The 5,899-nt window shown below is 41.7% G+C and overlaps 1 long non-coding RNA gene across 1 annotated transcript; it reads left to right on the top strand.

Annotated features, from left to right (window-relative positions):
- The first annotated feature begins 3,075 nt into the window (after positions 1-3,075).
- Positions 3,076-5,638, top strand: LOC104964149 (uncharacterized). The gene is made up of 3 exons (XR_800386.1): positions 3,076-3,148; positions 3,475-3,533; positions 5,553-5,638. It is a non-coding gene; the product is annotated as an uncharacterized lncRNA (long non-coding RNA).
- Positions 5,639-5,899: the final 261 nt, after the last annotated feature.

Here is a 5,899-nt window from a genome sequence, read left to right as displayed (position 1 = left end):
ATAACACCGGAGCCTTGCTGCGGGGAAACTTTGGCGGTGTTCTGAGTTGTTCTAATCCGTCAAAATGACGGACTGCTTTCAGATTTTTTCGTCATCGTCAAAAGAATTCCGTCATATTCCACACCCACCGCTTCAGAGACGGAAACACCCACACCCACAGTACTGTCACAGACAGACGCAGAACTTAACTGCAACTCACCACTCTGTCGCATCGCAACCGGGTGCCGGTCTTTTGGCTTTTCCACAGCAGCTGCCAACTGCTTCTTCCGAGCTACACACTCTGCCACTAGATGACCAGGGTCAAGACAAAAGAAGCACAATCTCTTTTTCTTGGGTCCTGGAAGAGAAGCAGAATGAGCATGTGTGGCACGCCTGTTGCGAGCTTTCCGGAAACCAACACGATGAGGAGAATCGCTCTGAGCCGAAACACCACTGTGCATTAACACCAGCTCATCAGCCATGGTGGCAGCCTGCTGCAAGGAGTTTATTTTTCGTTCATTTAAAACAACAACAGTATGTTCTGGGACACAGTTTTTAAACTCCTCCAGCTCTATGAGATCACAAACTGAAGTTAAGTCGTCAGCCTTTGATGCCTTACGCCATCCGTTGTATAGTTTTCTCTTCTCTATTGCAAAGTCTACAAAAGTTTGGCCAGGTGTTTTCTTTAGGCTACGAAAACACTGTCTATAAGCCTCAGGCACAAGCTCATACACTTTGAGAATAGCGCATTTAACTTTTTCGTACACAATACAATCTTCAACAGGAAGAGAAGAGCAAACCATCTGAGCCTTACCAACTAATTTACACTGCAACAGTATGGCCCACACATCTTTCGGCCATTGCAAAGCAGCAGCAATGCGAGAGAGAGAGAGCGAGAGCGCGAGAGAGAGCGCGAGAGAGAGAGCGAGAGAGAGAGAACTGCGGCACGTAACATCGGGTCACGGGTGTTCCAAAGTCTGGATAAAAGCCGCTCTCACACATTTTATTTCAGGGGGCAATATTTCAAAAAGGTAATGCTCACACAGGGACATGTGATAGAGAATCGGAGATATCAGTGGGTGCTGGAGCAGCAAACAGACATTTGTATACCATAAGAAGGATTCTACACATCTGGAAAGCCAGTGCAGTGTCGCTTGTACAGAAGTCATGTGCTCTATTTGTCTTCTTTGTTAAAAGCCCAGCAGCGGAGTTATACATCAGCTGCAGTTTCTTGTTTGACTTATTTGACTTCATAAAGAGACCAAGCTACTTGAGATGAACGCAGGATAGAGCATCTTGTTTATTCACAAAACACATGCATTTTGCCACTATTTCTCTAGTAGAAGAAAGCTGTTGCTGATAACCTTGCTTACAGTATATAAGATTGATAAAACAAGTATTGGCCCATAGATTGGATTTTCTTTTTATTGTCAAATATGGATTCCTGATTGAGATATTCAGTGTCTTTCAGGCTTTTATAAAACAACAAGGACCCAACATTTTGTTTTTGTTCTCTTTGAGAAGGTGGTGTTGCATGCCGTTCACTGTTTGATTCCAGCCAGCCCTTTCCTTGCTGACAGCCACTTCCCTTATCCCAAAACATCCCCATCTAACACACTCCCTTCTCTTGAACCAGAGGTCATCAGCATGTCTACTCCCTTGTGTCCTTTCTATAACCCCCATGTCTTCCTTTGTGACCTTATTCATGTTTCCTCATCTCAAAACAACTTACTTTGACAGTCACATGACATGTTTTGATACAAACATTGCACCTACCTCTCCCTATGCCCTGGTTCATTTCATAGCATTTGATTATGAGAGGTGTTTTTATTGCTCAATATTCCTCTTTAGTCTGGACTATCAGATGTGTTAGGGGAGACAGGAGGATGTTCTGGAATGAAAACACATTTTTCCAAACTCACACACACACACACACACACACACACACACACACACACACACACACACACACACACACACACACACACACACTCTCTCCAGCTGGGTGTTTCCTGTTGGCTGCCTGCCTACACACACAAACATGTAGTTGCACAAGTCTGGGTCACTCTGGACCTTAACCTGCTATCACCAATTTTTCATTTTGGGCCAGACATGACATTTTGCACCACTAGTGGTAAGCATCAACAGTTCTAGAAACTGTCATATGTAAATGTCAGACCAATTTTTATTTTATTTTGAAATGTTATGAAGATTTGCACCCTACATGGGCACTGGCTGATGCTTTGTCTCAACAGGCAAGTTAGGTGACATGCGATGTCAGTAGCTTATATGGCGCCGCTAAGCAGAGTGCTGCAGGGTCATCATCCTTCACAGCAAAATAAGGCAGTCGTGCAAAACTCATTTTGCTAGGTTGCATTGTTCATATGTGGGTGTTTAGGCACAATGGCTGCAGTGGTTTTAGTGGCCTCTGCTGTCATTGCAGGGCAGAACAAGCTTTGAGTGTGTTGACATGAAAAGTAAATCTTTAAATGGGCAACATTGTCATACTCCTGGATAAGGAAAAATGTGATGTAAACAAGGCATGGCTCATACATATAAACAGTAAATATATCATGACAAGTACAAAGATTGTTATCTGTGTTTTATACAATATACAGCATAAGCTAGAATACACTAAGAGATACATAAAGATACCATTTATTTTAACAAACATACTATATACATGTGCAAGTAGTTGCCGTTTTTATTGTATTAAAATGTTAATGGAGTAAGTTTGTGTGTGTACACATTGTTCAGGGTTATGGACAGAGTGGAGTCTGGTAAAGACAAATAAATAAGGATCATTGGTGAATGCTTGAGGCGGCAGAGCAGACAGCAAGCGGACTAGAAACCCAAGACGACACCACCTGTCACTCAAAGCAGCCATTAAGCCTCAATATAACTTCAACCAATATGAGTACAGTTAGCCCTAAGGGGAAAAGCATTATTGTATCAGACTGTAACATGCTGCTGTTTCTAGTGCTCCTGCAGCACTTGACAGTAACACTGCCTTTTGTACAGTTATTATTATCACCATTCAAAGTGTTTGTCTTTTTCTCTGTCCCACTAACCTCCCACACCTCATCTTGTCTGTTACAGGAGACCTTACAGCAGTTAGTCCTCATGCCCCTTCCCAACATCCTCTCCATCGCCAAGGATCCAATATCAGGTAACACACACTCTCACACATCAGTCCTACATATTTGCATGACCTTCCTTTCTGTGCTTTGATAGACATGTATTATACACATGTATCTTCCTATGGAGCATTGCATGTATGACCAGTGCAATGTTTTTTTTCTATTTCTTAATGTCAGCCTGTATTGGGATGTTCCCCCTTTACCTCTTGTTATACCGGCTACCATCGGATTTAGGCTATATATTCACCAACTAGTTTTCCCTTTGATACAATGATGTATTACTGTTATCATTTAGGTCATGTGCTAACACTTGTATTCAGCTTCATCACAGTTGCTTGTGTTTGGTTTCCTCTAGTTAAGAGCATGGAGGAGCTGAAAAGTCTTCTGTTGCTGGTACTAGGCTGTGCTGTCCAGGTAACGCACTCACACACACGCCCAAACACAGCTGCTCACTGTACCACCCAGTCTCCCAGCAGGAAGTGTATCTGTCTGTTTTGGTTTGCATGTCTGAGCACAGCCGTTCAGTGATAAGGTGCAGGGTGGGACTGCACCATCACAATGAATAGAGTTACATCAATAATACCCAATCATAAGCAGTGTAATTGTGGTGCTGAAAAATCAAAAGGTTGGGTATTGGTCAGCAACATTTGACAAGAGCATTGCACGAGAACCCTTTACAGACAGTTTGTATTCATCCCATGTAGTAGATGTTAAGTTAACTTATCGTTTCATTACAAAATATAGATAAATCTTCACAGGAAAGTCATTAGGATAGATCCTCTAAGGACCATGAATGTTATTTTATAGGAATATGTAAGTAGAAATGTGTTTAAAGTTAACACATTTGCCCGTGTAGACCAGCACATTTCAAAAGATATTTGAAGCATTAATTAAGAATCATCCAGCTATGGCGAGTGTTTTGGGTTAACAATAATTAAAGAGGAGGGGCAAGTCCTGTGGGAGGGGGGTGCAGGTGTTTTCTGTCTGTGTTTGTTTGTCCGGCTATTACCGTAGTTGTCTCCGATTTCCACTTCTCCCATGGCTCTGAACCTACCAAAGGGTTTTTTGTAGGGATGCACCGAATATTCGGCCACCGAAAATTATCGGCCGAAAAATGGCCGATAAGGGTTTTAGCACCGAAAAAATATCACCGAATGTCAGAGAACAGGGTTACGTTGATCATACTCCGCATATTTGTCCGGGTGTTTTGATTTCAAGTGGTGGAGTAATCCGGAAGTGGTGAAAGTCTTTGCAGTTACACCCCCTCGAGAAATGTCAGCTGAACACGTTTTACAAATCGCAATCCGCGCCTCTCTCTCTGATATTTTGAAATATCTCCAAGCGGCAGACATGTTGGCTGTGAGCCAGCCGCGAGCATGGTCGCGCGCCGTGCTTGTCGCCGCGTTTTGATTACGTCATCACAACAACACGTTAGGTTACCAAATTTATAGGTGCATTTGTTGTTGTTGAAGGCCTGGCTGTTACAGTCTTTATTTACACTATTTTGGTGTAGGCCTACTGGCCTAGATGTTTATGCAGTTTTAAAGCACCTTGGCTTTGTTCTGAATGCACTTTGTTGTAGTTATCCTACAGAGAAAAGAAAATGCACTTGACTTGGAATTAATGTACTGTATGCATTCAGAAGTGCTGAATAAATGTTTTATGGACCCATAATAGTGATTATTATTTAAGTTAAGTTTTACCATAATCATGTCTTTTTCCATAATCAGGTAGCTGAACAACATTGGTAAAAAATGTATACAATATATATATATATATTTCTATTAATCATTTTCGGCCTTTCGGCATTCGGTTTTCGGCCAACTGTTTCCTATTTTCGGTATCGGTTTCGGCCAAGAATTTCCCATTCGGTGCACCCCTAGTTTTTTGATGTTGCTTTTTCTCTTATCATTTTCATTTGCTTTGGTCTGTTCTTTTTCTCCCTCCATTACAATACATTACAGCTTTATTTGTAGAGTACTTTAAACCTCCAGACCAAAGTGCTGTACAGGCAAATAAAGAAAACAAAACATAAACACCATAAAACAAGTACAAGTCAAAACAATAGACCATTTCAAAGCTCTAAAAGATGTCAATACGGCTCATTTCCCTCCCGTTCCTCCCTCCGTGTGTCTCCCTCCCTGCCTGTACTGGTTCTACTAGTTCCAGGAAAAGGGCCATGAGAGAGCTATAATGGAACCACAGAGGGAGGGAAGGAGGGGGGGATAAAGCCACATGTTTTTAATGTTGTTTACATTTACAATTGTTCCTCCCTCCAGGGGATCAAATAAACATCTTCCATTTAAACTTGCATTCTTTATCATACTATATTTCCCATAGTCCTGTGCTGCTCGAGACCAATGTTGGCAACAAATAGAGACAATAATGTTCATTCAAATGTGTCTAATGTTCTGCTTTGTGTCTGTGTGACAGTGTGAGCGTAAGGAGGAGATGATAGAGAAGATCAAGCTGCTGGACTTTGACACTCAGGCTGCGATTGTCTTTCACATCCAAGAGGTCAGTAGAGCTCAGTGCTACACTATCACAGAAACATATCAGTGATAAGTGCACACCTCAGATTCAATCATTTGTTCTGGGGGTTTCCCTATTCCACTGAAATCATCACTAACCATCAATTACAAATACCAACAGACTAGTCCATGTATCAACCACCTCTCTTTATCAATGGATGGAGTTGTTCCCGATCTGTCATGTGAACGGTTAAATTATCATGTGAACTCATCCTTTTTTTTTTTTTTGACAAATGTTTTTATTGTCTT

This window comes from Notothenia coriiceps, unplaced genomic scaffold (assembly GCF_000735185.1).
Source record: "Notothenia coriiceps isolate Sejong01 unplaced genomic scaffold, NC01 NC01_scaffold00036779, whole genome shotgun sequence".
In the NCBI taxonomy this organism is placed as follows: domain Eukaryota; kingdom Metazoa; phylum Chordata; class Actinopteri; order Perciformes; family Nototheniidae; genus Notothenia; species Notothenia coriiceps.
This window is presented reverse-complemented; position numbering and strand designations above follow the sequence as displayed.